Consider the following 12527-nt stretch of genomic DNA (forward strand, 5'->3'; position numbering starts at 1 on the left):
CGCCCACATCCTTATTGGGAAAGTGGTGGTGGGGAGGGGGGCTACGGCCCTGCTCGGGACCCTCAACCCCACCTTTCACCTACTCCCGAGCAAGCCCCCAATTCTCAAAGTCGCGGAGACTGTTTTGTGAATGAAGTTTACCAACTCCAAAAAAGTACAAATTACTCACACTGTGAAAATGACCAAAAGTGCACACAGTATTCCAGGCACCATCCCACCAGAAAATAAAAAAAACTGCAGCTGCTGGAAATCTAAAATAAAAGCAGAAAATGCTGGAAATACTCAGCAGGTCCAGTCGCATCTGTGGGAAGAGAAACAAGGTTAATGTTTCAGGTTGAAGACCCTTTATCAGAACCGTGAAGGAGGCAAAAGAAGCTTATACAGCTGCAGGGAGGGTAGGGGAGGGGATGTCTCTGATGGGGTAAAACCAAGGTGACCATAGGGATAAGCTGTAAACAAGGTTATCTGGTCAGTGAGTAAATGGAAGCAGTTAGAGGGTGAGAACATGAATAAACTAATCTTGGGAGTTGCAAAATGCAGAGTCGTTTCCCCCTCCCTTTTTTTTTCTCTGGGAGTGGAGGACGTGCCAGCCGACTCTGCATTTCACAAGTCCTACATTTGTTTGTCCATGTTGACCAGATAACCTTAGCTCCTCCCAGGCAGCACCTCACAGACAACCAGTCAACTCCCAGCTTACAGAAGCCCCAAAGTGTGCTGCAGCAGGGGCAGGTTGGTACAGGACCTTTGTCTTGCAAGGATTGATTGTACGGGCCATCCTCTGATAAGTATCGGTAAAAGTGTCGCTGATGGCTGATAGCTCCACCTCTGAGCATAAATGCAAGCATCATCTCCATACTGCAGCTCGATTATTGGCAATTGGGTGACCTTGGGTTTGGAGTTCAGTTGCTCCAGTTTGAACAGCTTTCTCATTAGTTCTGAAGAATAGCAAACTCCACAGGAGGTTTTGCTGGAAGTGAGATGCTTCGTTATGGCAAGAAAGATTGAGAAGTGGGACAATGTCGCAGCCTTGCTTGACACCAGTCTTCACTGAGAATAGTTCTATTGTAGGCTCATTGGCTAATATCATCACTTGCAGACTAGTGGAGCAATCATAAGATGGAAACCAATTTCTGTGGGCAGCCAAGTTTGAGGGGGGGGTGGTGTTAAACAGCACTTAATCGAGTCAGAGACTTTGGGTAGGTTGAGAAAGGCCATGTATAGTGACTAGTGCTGCACCCCACGTTTTACTTGGAGTTGTTGCCCAGTGAAGATCATGTCTCTGGATGGACCGATCTGGGGAATATCTGGGAATATTTCACCCATGACTACTCAAAGTGGAGAAGGCGCATTTGGGATGGCATTGAGAAGCTGGAGGTCATGCATTGGGAGCTCACACTTAAGTGGCGGAAGGAGTGCACCACCTCACAAACTACCCACCCTCTGTCCTGCCAGCCATCAGCTGCCGTGTATAGGAGAGTCTGCGGTTCTCACATTAGCCTCATTACCCAGCTCACAACCCAAAAGCCAGCATGGAAGTAAGTCATCCTTGATCTCAATGGACTGATTAAGAATAGATTCCAACATCTTCCTAACTATTGTAGTCTGATTTACTGCTTTGCATTTCCTCATTTTCTCTCTCCCTTCTGACTTCAATAGTCTCATCATGTTTGGTGAGCTTTCAAATCTGGTGTCGAGTCCAGAATTGTGGAAACTTTGAAAGATCACTTTCAATATACCCATAATTTTGACAACCACTTCTTTTAAGTAGCTTTCTGGAATTACTGAAATCTGAGAAACTCAGCTATGCCAAACTTAATAGCAGGATTAATACTGCAGGCAGAGTTTCAGAAGCAGAAAGAACATCCAAAGTGGAGTCATAGGGTTTTTATTTTCAAGTGTTAGGGACATTACATTTGCTGGTAATGCAAGTCTCCAAAATGTCTTAAGTGCTGTTATGTTCTACGCACTCAATTTAGAAAACCAGACACACAATCTTCCTCTGTGAGGTCAGAAGAGAAAACCAGTTTTGTGATTGCCTATAGAAATCCACCTAAAGAACAAATGTTTCTGATTGCACCTCAAACTGATGTGTATTGCTGGCTGACTTACTGTGCTTTTTTTTTGTCCCTGGATTGTCCCTTCATTCTAATATTTGACAACCAATTCCTTCTCCTGGGACGAAGCAGAAATGTTAACAAAGACGACTAAAGCTGGCGATTGGTTCAACACCATCAATTCATGCTAAAATCAAAGAAAGAATTTGTGCTTCTGTACAGGCCAGTCCTCCAGGATTGTCATGGAATCATCAGGAATTCAACATTAAACTGCTGGATACTATTGCAAGCAAGCCATTTGAACACTTTTGTTTGACAAGTGATAAAATTATTGGGCATGGAATAAAGCTGTTTGGCTGAGTGGAGAGGTATGAGACCATGTAATGCAACTGCCAGAAACTTCTCCAATCAGTTTTCATAAATCATCAATGTTATCAATTGCTTATTTTTCCTTGGGTATTATTCCCCTACAACATTAAACGCACAAGTTGTATCCCACTCCTTCAAGAGCCAACCCTTGATCCTATTGTTCTCTCTAAATATTGTCCCATTTGTAAAATCCTTTCTTCTCCAAGATTATTTAACCTTTGGTTCCCAATGCAGCTCCATACACATTCCTCCTACCATCTCAATTGAATCCCTACAGTCTGACTTGCATCTGTCACAGCACTGAGATTACTGATTAAAGTCACTGAGGTCATTCTGTGTTATCTTTTTATTGACCTTCTGGACCTCTTTGCGGTCTTTGACAGGAACAATGTTGCCCTCCTCCTCTCCTCTACAAATCCCCTCTGTCGTACTACTACCTCATGGCTCTGTTTCTACTTAACATTTACACTTTTGCAATGATTTCTCCTTCTAGGGTTACATTATGGTGATAATTATTTCTTACTTATCAATTTAGAATCTCAACAAAACTGAACAATGGCATGATGTTTAATTTTGGAATTTCTGTCACCTGATAATAATACTTAAGTAGACATCAATGTTAATTGTGCCCACTCTCCCATTCAAAGTGTAATTATCAGGTATATGTGGGTGGTCCTCCAATAAGACTGTTTTACATCTTCCCTTATCATGCTTTTCTCTGTCACAAAAGGCTGTCCTATTGTGTGATTCCTGATGACAAAGTATTATTGAAACTGAAATTAAATTTAAAAACATTGCCACGAATAGAAGATATTGTGAGAACAGAACAGCATCTGTGTAATGAAGAGAGAAGTTTTATACTCAAAATGTCAGCTTGTCTGTACTCTGCAAATGCGGAAACTTCTACTTGATTCCTGCATTTTTCCCCTTTAAAATGCCAGTTTGAGTCAGGTTGCAGCTCCCACTCCCTGGTCACCAAATGGCTGTACTGCAAACTGCTTTCTGCTCTGACAAGTGCCACATGAAAATATTGCACAGGAAAAGAGCAGCTGATCCATCTGTCTTATGCCATGCAGTCATATGTTTCAGACACTTCTACCATCATGAGTAATGCGATCCCTTGGGAGAGAAACCTGCAAATCCTTCTCAAATCCTTTAGTGGGCAATCTAATCCAGAAGACCACAATGAGCATGATTTGCATTACACTTTTTTTTCTTAGAACAGAGAGACTTGAGCAGAAATTTGATAGAGGTGTTTCAAAAGGTTTTGATAGCCTGGCTGAAGGGTTGGTGGTACAGTCCAATGAACTCTCATTTTTTTGAGCTCTGATGAAAGATCATTGACCTGAAACATTAACTCCATTTCTTACTCAGCAGATTAGGCAGTATCTATGAGAATTTCCAGCACTTTCTGTTTTTCTTTCAGGTTTCCAGAACTTGCAGATTTTTTTCTTTTGATGAGAAAACATTTCTTTATCTAGGGAGATGTGAAATGCACTGCACAAAGAGGCAGTGGAACTAGATACCAGGTAACTTGCACCTCCAGCATTCTCCTCCGACACACCACTCAGCTGTCCACCTAATTTCCTTCTCCCTTTGTTCACCTTTCCCCTCCCGGCCTCCCACATGGTTCCATCTGCCCATCATCCCCTCTTCACCTGGTCCCACCTCTCACCTACCGGCCACTGTCTCACCCCCCCGGCCACTGTCTCACCCCCCACCTGTACTGCTAGACGCTGGCAATCTTTCCTCTTCCCTTTTAATCCCGATGCAGGGGTCTCGACCTGAAACGTTCACTTACACCTTTTGGCTCCACAGATGCTGACTGACCCACTGAGTTCTTCAAGTTTCCTGGTTTTCTTGTCTAGATTTAATGGTAACTTTTGAACGAAAATTGAATAAATACTTGAACGAGTAAAAATTACGGATGTATGGGAAAGGAGTAAGAGACTGGGATCGAGTGGATAGCTCTGACAAAGTTAGGGAACAGATGCTGAATGACTTTGTTCGGTACCGTATCTATCTATGATTCTGTGATTGTGTGGCACCTAAATATTGTACAATGTACCAACTTAGAGCCAGTTTTGAAGACGTATAAATACAAAGTTCTTTCTCTCTTACTTTATGAGATGAGGTATCTTTATTAGTCACATGTACATCGAAACACACAGTGAAATGCATCTTTTTGCGTGGTGTTCTGGGGCAGCCCGCAAGTGTCGCCACGCTTCGGCGCCAACTTAACATGCCCAAAACTTCCTAACCCGTACGTCTTTGGAATGTGGGAGGAAATCGGAGCACCCGGAGGAATCCCATGCAGACACGGGGAGAACATACAAACACCTCACAGTGGCCGGAATTGAACCTGGGTCGCTCGCACTGTAAAACGTTACACTAACCGCTACACTACCATGCATGCCCACTAGGATACTTGTCATATAGGTTAATTTATCGTTAGCGTAAGTGTGAGGAGGAAAAATTGCTCATTGGGATCAAGGGAGGAATTTTAATGGATGAGCCAAGTCTGGAGAGAGTTGGAGATGTTTGAGAGAGGAACGACATGGAAAAGAAGATTCAGCACTGGAGTGGGAGGAAGATTGCACTTGGAGGGAGTAAGAGCTAAGACGACATGGCTGAATGGATGGTCTCTTGCTTATTGGCGAAAGAACCCAAGAGCACCTCACACAAGGCAAGGGTGAAAGCAACAGCAGAGATGGGTTGATGTAGGCAGTTGGTTGTATATAAAAGAATCAGCAAGGTACCTATGCCCCAAGAACACCAGAGTAGTTTTGGCAGTGAAGAATGTGAACGTAAGTTCACAAAATGTAAGAGCAGTTGTCGGCTAAGCAGCCCCTCAAGCGTGCCTCAGCCATTCAATGAGATTACAGCTGGGCCTCGATTCCACTTTCTGGCCTATTCCCCTTAACCCCTGACTCCCCTGTTGTCCAATAATCTGTCCATCTCAGTCTTGAATGTACCCAACTGCCAGAGCATCCACAGCTCTTGTTAAAAATTGAATTTCAATATTAAGTAATATTTCACCTTTTCTTCCCATCAAAGTGGATAACTTCAAATTTGACTGTGTTATACTTTATCTGCTATCCTTTTGTTCACTCACTTCACCTCTCTACATCTCTGAGCCAAGATCTTTATATCCCTATGTCATCCTTCATGAGCAGAGCCCCCTCCTTCACACCACTTTTTCCTAACTGTGCCTATCTTCTGAAATGTCAAGGACCCTGGAATATTTGGTTCCCAGCCTTGCCCAAAATGCAGCCAAGCCTCTGCAGTGTCTGTGAGGTGAAAGTCATCTGTCTCTATATATGCGACTAATTAACCCACTTTGTTCAAATGTTTTGTGCATTCACATAAACAGCCATTAATTTTGACTTACTGCCGTATTTCCCTAATTTTATTCTATCTATTGTACTTCTATTGTTTTCAACAGTTTCCCTTCCTTTTATACTGTCAAGTTTTTTGATTGAGGGACAAATATTAGCCAGGACACCAAGGATAACTGCCTTGTTATCCTTTTAAATAATAGTGTGGGATCATTTTGTATTGACCCAAGGCAGGAGGGAATACATGACATGTCAGCTCATTTGAAAGACACAGTACACCATCGAAATATCAGTCTAGTTGCTGAGGTCAAGCTCTGAAGTAGAACTGAACCCGCCAATCTTCTTAATCTGAGAGTGCTACCAAATAAAATATAGCTGAGACCTGAACTCAGAGTCTCCCACAGAGCATTGCATTTAATAAGTAGTTTCGAGATGCAGTCACTATTTTCTTTAGGATTATGTGACACTCAATGTATGCATGTTATGGTTCCACAAAAGCAATGAGAAGTGAGAATTTTACCACTGAGTCAGGCTGAAATTTTCAAACCCATTAAGGGACTAGATAGGATTCAGTTAGATTGGATGTGAGATTAACATAGAAGGATCAGAAGGCCCACACACACAAAAATTGTATTCGAATAGAAAGATTCAATGCCAAAAAGTTTATTATTTCCAGACCTATTCTTTGCTGGAATAGAGGACAAAAATAATTCAGGGTGATTTTTGTTTGCATTTGAGCCAGGTCAGGCAACATTTAAGGTGAGAGAAAAACAAAGTTAGCATTTCAGGTTGATTATCTTTCATCAGAAAGTTCTGGATAAGGGGGAAAGAAAAATAAAAAACTGCAGATGCTGGAAATCTGAGACATGTTACCTGGTGTTGGAGAATTCAATACTGGATCCAGAGGCTGCAATGTGACCAGATAGAAGATGAGGTGCTGTTTGTCAAGCTTGTGTGCAGTCAGTGTTTAAAAGATTACTGAGCTGAAACATTTATTATAGAATGATAAAATTACAGAGAATGTATGACACAAAAGGAGATCATTTGACCCATCATATTGGTGCTTGTCAAAAAGACCTTTCCAGCCTAATCCCATCTTCCAGCACCAGTCCATTGCCCCATAGGTGACAGTGCTTCAAACACACAGCCAAGTCTGTTTTTTATCTCCACAGTCATTGCCTAGTCTGTTGAGCATTTCTGGTATTTTCTGTTTTTATTTTAGACTTCCAGCAGCAGCAGTCTTAAATCCCATGGAGTCAGTGTTCTGCTTTTTATATAAATCTCCCTCATTTACTGCCATTAAATAGAATGAAAAATGTGAGTTTTAGAAAAGATGGGTCATCCACTCTTTTAGATTATCAGTCAAGCAGTGAATGCAGAAACCTACCCCACGGTGTTTATTTTGCTTTTTATGTTTTGTTGTACAATATAAATGAATTGATATTAATATTTCACAATTTATATTAAATGATTATATTAAAATTAATTACACAATTAACAATATAATTACATTAAATTTTAATATTATTTTGTAAGCTTTTATTGCAGCCCATGAAAGAAACTTGACAAGTTCCTGAGTGAAGACTTTCAGCAAACTGTGGCATTACTCTAATTATGGGGAAATAGCATTTTCTTGACATTGTGCCTGATTACCATAGGAAGTTACAGAGAAATTTTCCTAACGACTGCATTTGTTTATAATCTTCCTCCTCTTGGCCGGTATGTTGCTAGGGGTAGGTTAGTGTATGTAGTCAGACTGTGTCTCATTAAGGTTGCCAAGATGGCATTGGTCTTTTCTCTATATTTCAGTGTACAACAAAAGCTCAGTTATCCAGCACTTCATTAACTGGCTTGGTGCAGTAGTCAGCATTTCAGTGGGAGTACACCAGCTGATATCAGGGCAGCACTAAGGGAGTACATGGGGCAATTCGGGTTGACATCAGTTTAACTCAGCATATTTGTTTAACCAGCACCCATCAAGTCCACCATGTGCTGGATAACTAAATTTGTACTGTAGTGGGGTTTATTGGTAGGATCTGGCTGCCTGATCTTGGTTTGATGGAATTTTCTTATTTGTTATAAACACTTCCAGGAAACTTGGTAACTCACAAATTGATTTGGTTGCATGTGACTCAGGATGACAGGAGGTATTACACATTTCATGAATTAATCCTCATCAGTGATCATTTCGGGGTGAAACAGTACACATTGAATTGAACTAAGTACTTCTGGGTGTAAATTCATGGTAGATATCTGACTTTTTCTGGCATCATACGTACGTGTTTAATTGTTACTGGATGCCCACCACATGTTTCCTCCCTCACCAGCAGAAGTATGAGCTTTTTTATGTGTAACCTATGACCTTTGCTGAAGAACCTGAATACAACCAGGGATACTTCATGTTATCTTGTTGCATTGTGACTATTTAAAGGGACACTGTTCTGACATTGGGAGACATGACTCAGCAACGTCAGAACTAACTGCAGGCTGTTCGAATGTTTTCTAAGATTTGCAGAGTGTGCTTAAGCTAACTGGGAGTGCTTCTTTCAGCATTTGGCTGCTGACATATTCAATGTGTTTCTCAGTGGTGATACCATTGGCAGCACTCCATTAGCGACCAAGGTATGCACAAAGCCAGTAGCTGCCACACTGGTGTAACTTACCTTTATCTATTAAGCTTATTATTAATGCTATTTTCTTGATAATGCTTTATAACAGTGATAAATCAAATGTTGCATTAATGGAAATAGTAACATATTTCAGTGAAATAAAGCATCCTAGTGCCTTTCTGATTTGACAACCTCGTATGTTCTGCCACTACTCCACAATTTCCCCTGGGCAGCTGCAGTCTGGCTGCTGGAAGACTCTCCCTTTCTCTTAGAGTCCGTTTAGATGTCCTTGACGGGTCACAAGAAGCTCTTGTCCTGCTACACAGAACAAATCAAAGAACTGTGAATCACAGGCAAGTGTATTGCCTGAGAGGCAAAAGTGGGAGGTGACTCACCCTGCTGTCTTCTTTAAATACAGTATGTTCTGTGAAGTTGCCCTATATGTGGACAAAACCATAGGCCCATCATTGCACCTTTTTTACTAATGTGAACAATGCAGGGTAAACAAACCAATTTACGATGCTTTAAATCTGAAGGCTTGGGAACAATATGATTTACTTAATGCTTGTCAAGAAACAAACAAATTTTATCCATCATTTTTGATGTTCCAGAACAATCAAAAGGATGGAGCTATAACAAATGTGTGGCACCTTAGTCCACGATTTAGCTTGTGAGTGACTTGTTTAATTTCAGAAAAGTACAGATAGTAATATATTTTACCTTAACTTGCTTAAATTGTTATGGCCAAACATGGCACATTGTTGTGACAATGTGTTGCTTGATTAAAAAGAATTATAATGCAGTTCTTGAGATCTCCAATAAGCTTTATAGCCAATTAAGAACTTATTATGGATGCATTTAAAATAAACAAACCCAAAACATGTAAATGCCATCTTAAACTCTATGATTCCACAAAAAGCATAAGAACAGAATTAATCTATTCAGCTCACTATTCTGTTCAACTCTCAATTTCATGTGCTTGCCTTTGTTCTGTATGTCTTGATATCATTACCTAGCCAATTTCAACTGATGTCATTCTCCAAACCGGAAAGGGGTAAAGCAGTGAAAGCCCAGTAAAATGACCACACATTCGATGGTGCAATAGCTGAAATCAAGTAATTAATCACAGATCAATACCTGAGACTTTTCTGATCCATATGGTTTAGCCCCAAATATAATGCACGAGCCAATCAAGATTGACTGAAGCTGAAATGTCTATTTATAAGAAAGTAAATTTCAGATCTTGTGTGATTCTTTGATTAAAAGCTCCCTGTTTATCGGTGAGATCCCAGCTTCAGTGATACTTTGAAGTATATTAATAATTTCATGAACAATTTATTAAATCATTAATTATTTCACAGCTTCAGCAGAAACGTTGAATGAAACGTGGTACAGTTAAGAGTGAGTTGTAGTAAATGTTGCTGCAAATCAAATTCTCATTCTCCTCAGATGACGAGGTCCTAGATTGGTCCACCCAGGTCTTGGGTACAAAATATGGTTGACATCAAGTCACTTGACAATATGTAAAGCACTCTGCAAAACATTATGTTCACAATGTATTTCTGTGGTGTTCTTTTGTTGTTTCAGTAAACTACTGCCTACCCTTGGAACAAATGGAACCTCCAATAGTAATCAATTGTTAATAAGTTGATTTTATCTGGATTCGCCATGCTGGGACTTATCTACACTGGATCGAGACAATATACATCACTGTCCTAATTACTGTCCTATAGTCTTCCCCAGGACAGGGTGAGGAATGCCATGGTTAGAGTAAACATATGAGAACAAAGTATCATAAAGCAGGCAAATAAGCAGGTAATATAACATTAATTGTGGCAATGTATGATATTTCAGAAAGAATATATCAGAGCCACCGACATCCCAGGAACCCCTCATTTCACTTGCTTCTTCAAATGAAACTGGAGTTCAAGGATATGATTTTGCGTTTCCGCGTCCTGGCTTAATTTCCAGTTATTTGTACAGAATCCCACAGAAGTGACTGGTCTAGAATACCTCCTTACAGTGGTGCAGACTAATGACACACAAATGCAAGGTGAATAAAGGAGCAGAGAATGTTCCTTTATTGCCATTAATTTTGATGTCATAATGTACACCATTGCAATTTAAGCTTCTAGTTCCCTCGCAACGCAGTTGCTTGCTGACCTCTTGAATGTTTTCAGGATTTTCTGTTTTGTTTCAGATCTCCGGCACTGTAGCAATTTGCATTTTAGTTTGATTTACTATGACGAGACTTGCTCCTTGCTTTCATTGCCTCACCAAGAATTTATCTTTATTTCCAAAGACCTACATTTGCTAATGGCTTTTATTAACAAATTAGTTTTGTTTTATTTTACAACAATAAAAAGAAATTAAAATTTGAGGAGGCAAAAATTATTTTTAAAAATAATGACAACAGTTTGGATATTTAAGGTGGTTACATACAATCTGGAATCAGTTTTTAGTTTTTTTGTGTATGACTTTTTAGGTTTATAAGTAACCTTTTTTCTCCCCCAAGTAAAGCAAGCTTGTTCAAAGTGCAAACCCAAAATGATACAGTAATTTGAACAACTTTTATATAAAAATTGCGAAAACTCATTCTCAACAGTTGTCAGCTGCTGACAATTTTGTTCAGATTTGTTGAGGTTATAAAGCACTTCAACTGGCTTTCCTGAAAAAATCCTGAGATTCATTTTTCAAATTGATGTTTCAGACTTTGCAGCTTTTTTGCAGCATTTAGTTCTGGATCATTCAGATTGTAGTACTGACTTATTTATATATTTTCAGTTGGATGCATGATCAGCAAACAAGAGAGAATTATCTCTTTGGCATTCATGGGCCTAGAATATCCAATGGAAACTCCTGGAAGGTAAGCATGTTGGGTCTGACTCAGCAGCTGGGTTGTAACTGTTAACTTGTTGTAACTGTTTCCCAGCATGTATGAATCTTTGCACACCAAAGGAAATGCTGTTCCCTCCAGCATTTTATTGTCACCTCCTTCTATGCAGTTGGGAAGGATTGTACATGTGAAATTATCTATACTGTCAAACTAATGAGAATGTGGCTGTATAATGGATTGATTCTCAAACAAATGAATACACATCATCATAAAAGTGTTTATCAGGTTGCAGCACGGGGCTATTTGACATATTACAATAAGCTGAAATGAACACAGATGAAAATTGGAAATAAGTCAAACAAATTGATAAAAAAACTGTTATCACAGAATTATGTGTTGTTGCAGCAATTCCATTCTATAAATAATACAAATCATTAACTTGTGGACTTGAATTGCTGAATTATGATTCATTGTTTGATCTGAATACATCATTTATGACACCATCAATTCTATTTTTAATTAACTCAAATGTAAAGTTAACAGGAACATTAGAATTAAAATAATAAGTAAAATAGTTAATATTCTGCAATAAGTTATTGATACACAGATTAGAGTTTCTCGGGATTAGTGGTTTTAGTTGTTTCTGTAAGGCTCAGAACATCTCATTTAATAGGAGGGCTCCTGTTGCTTTTTACTTATTTGTATGAAAGCATCACTCAAGATTGAACATTTGAATCCCTTGTGAACCAAAGCAGATATCAGTGTTTTGGTTACATACTTATTTAATCTTTTCAAAGACAGATTAAGAAGATATTTGGTGAGATAAGAAGCGATAAACTTTATTTCATGGTAAGGCAAGCATACAAAAAAGGAATTATAATGTTCTTAATTCATTTGATGGAATTTACCTTCTCATACAAAATAAAAATCATGTCATATCATGCTTCAACATAATGTTGCGTTATTTAATTTGATTGAAAGAAATGGCTTCTAATTGTTCTCCTTCATTTCTGTTTAGCTCTGGTGTTTTTGCCCAGCTTATCTCTGACCGAAAGCCAACTCGGCTTTAACTGGACTGATTGCTTGTTTTATTTTTCTCAGTTCAGGTCTCCTACACTTTTTCCATTGACTTCCTGGCATCAGCAACTCTGCAACACAATAGGTATGTGATAGTTATTGATTACTGATACAAAATATTTAATTATATTTATATTTGATCTTTGGGAACAAAGATATATTAGTTTATAAACTATTTTACATTTTGGTGCCTTCTTTAAAAAAATGAATAAAAATATGTTGCTTTAAAATCCCAACATTGGAA

The 12527-nt window shown here is 39.2% G+C and overlaps 1 protein-coding gene across 8 annotated transcripts in view; it reads left to right on the top strand.

The window, feature by feature from the left end:
• The window catches only part of LOC127577102 (uncharacterized), a 31874-nt gene that overhangs the window by 11765 nt on the left and 7582 nt on the right, over positions 1 to 12527 (top strand). For 2 of the 8 annotated variants that reach the window (XR_007957324.1, XM_052027989.1), the window contains exons 2-4: positions 9958 to 10119; positions 11155 to 11236; positions 12308 to 12368. The gene's annotated coding sequence lies outside the window, so the exon portion shown is untranslated. Of the gene's footprint in view, positions 1 to 9957; positions 10186 to 11154; positions 11237 to 12307; positions 12369 to 12527 lie in introns of all 8 variants that reach the window. The other 6 variants (XR_007957325.1, XM_052027990.1, XM_052027991.1 and 3 more) reach the window with 5 other exon arrangements.

This window comes from Pristis pectinata, chromosome 13 (genome assembly GCF_009764475.1).
Source record: "Pristis pectinata isolate sPriPec2 chromosome 13, sPriPec2.1.pri, whole genome shotgun sequence".
Classification (NCBI taxonomy): Eukaryota; Metazoa; Chordata; class Chondrichthyes; order Rhinopristiformes; family Pristidae; genus Pristis; species Pristis pectinata.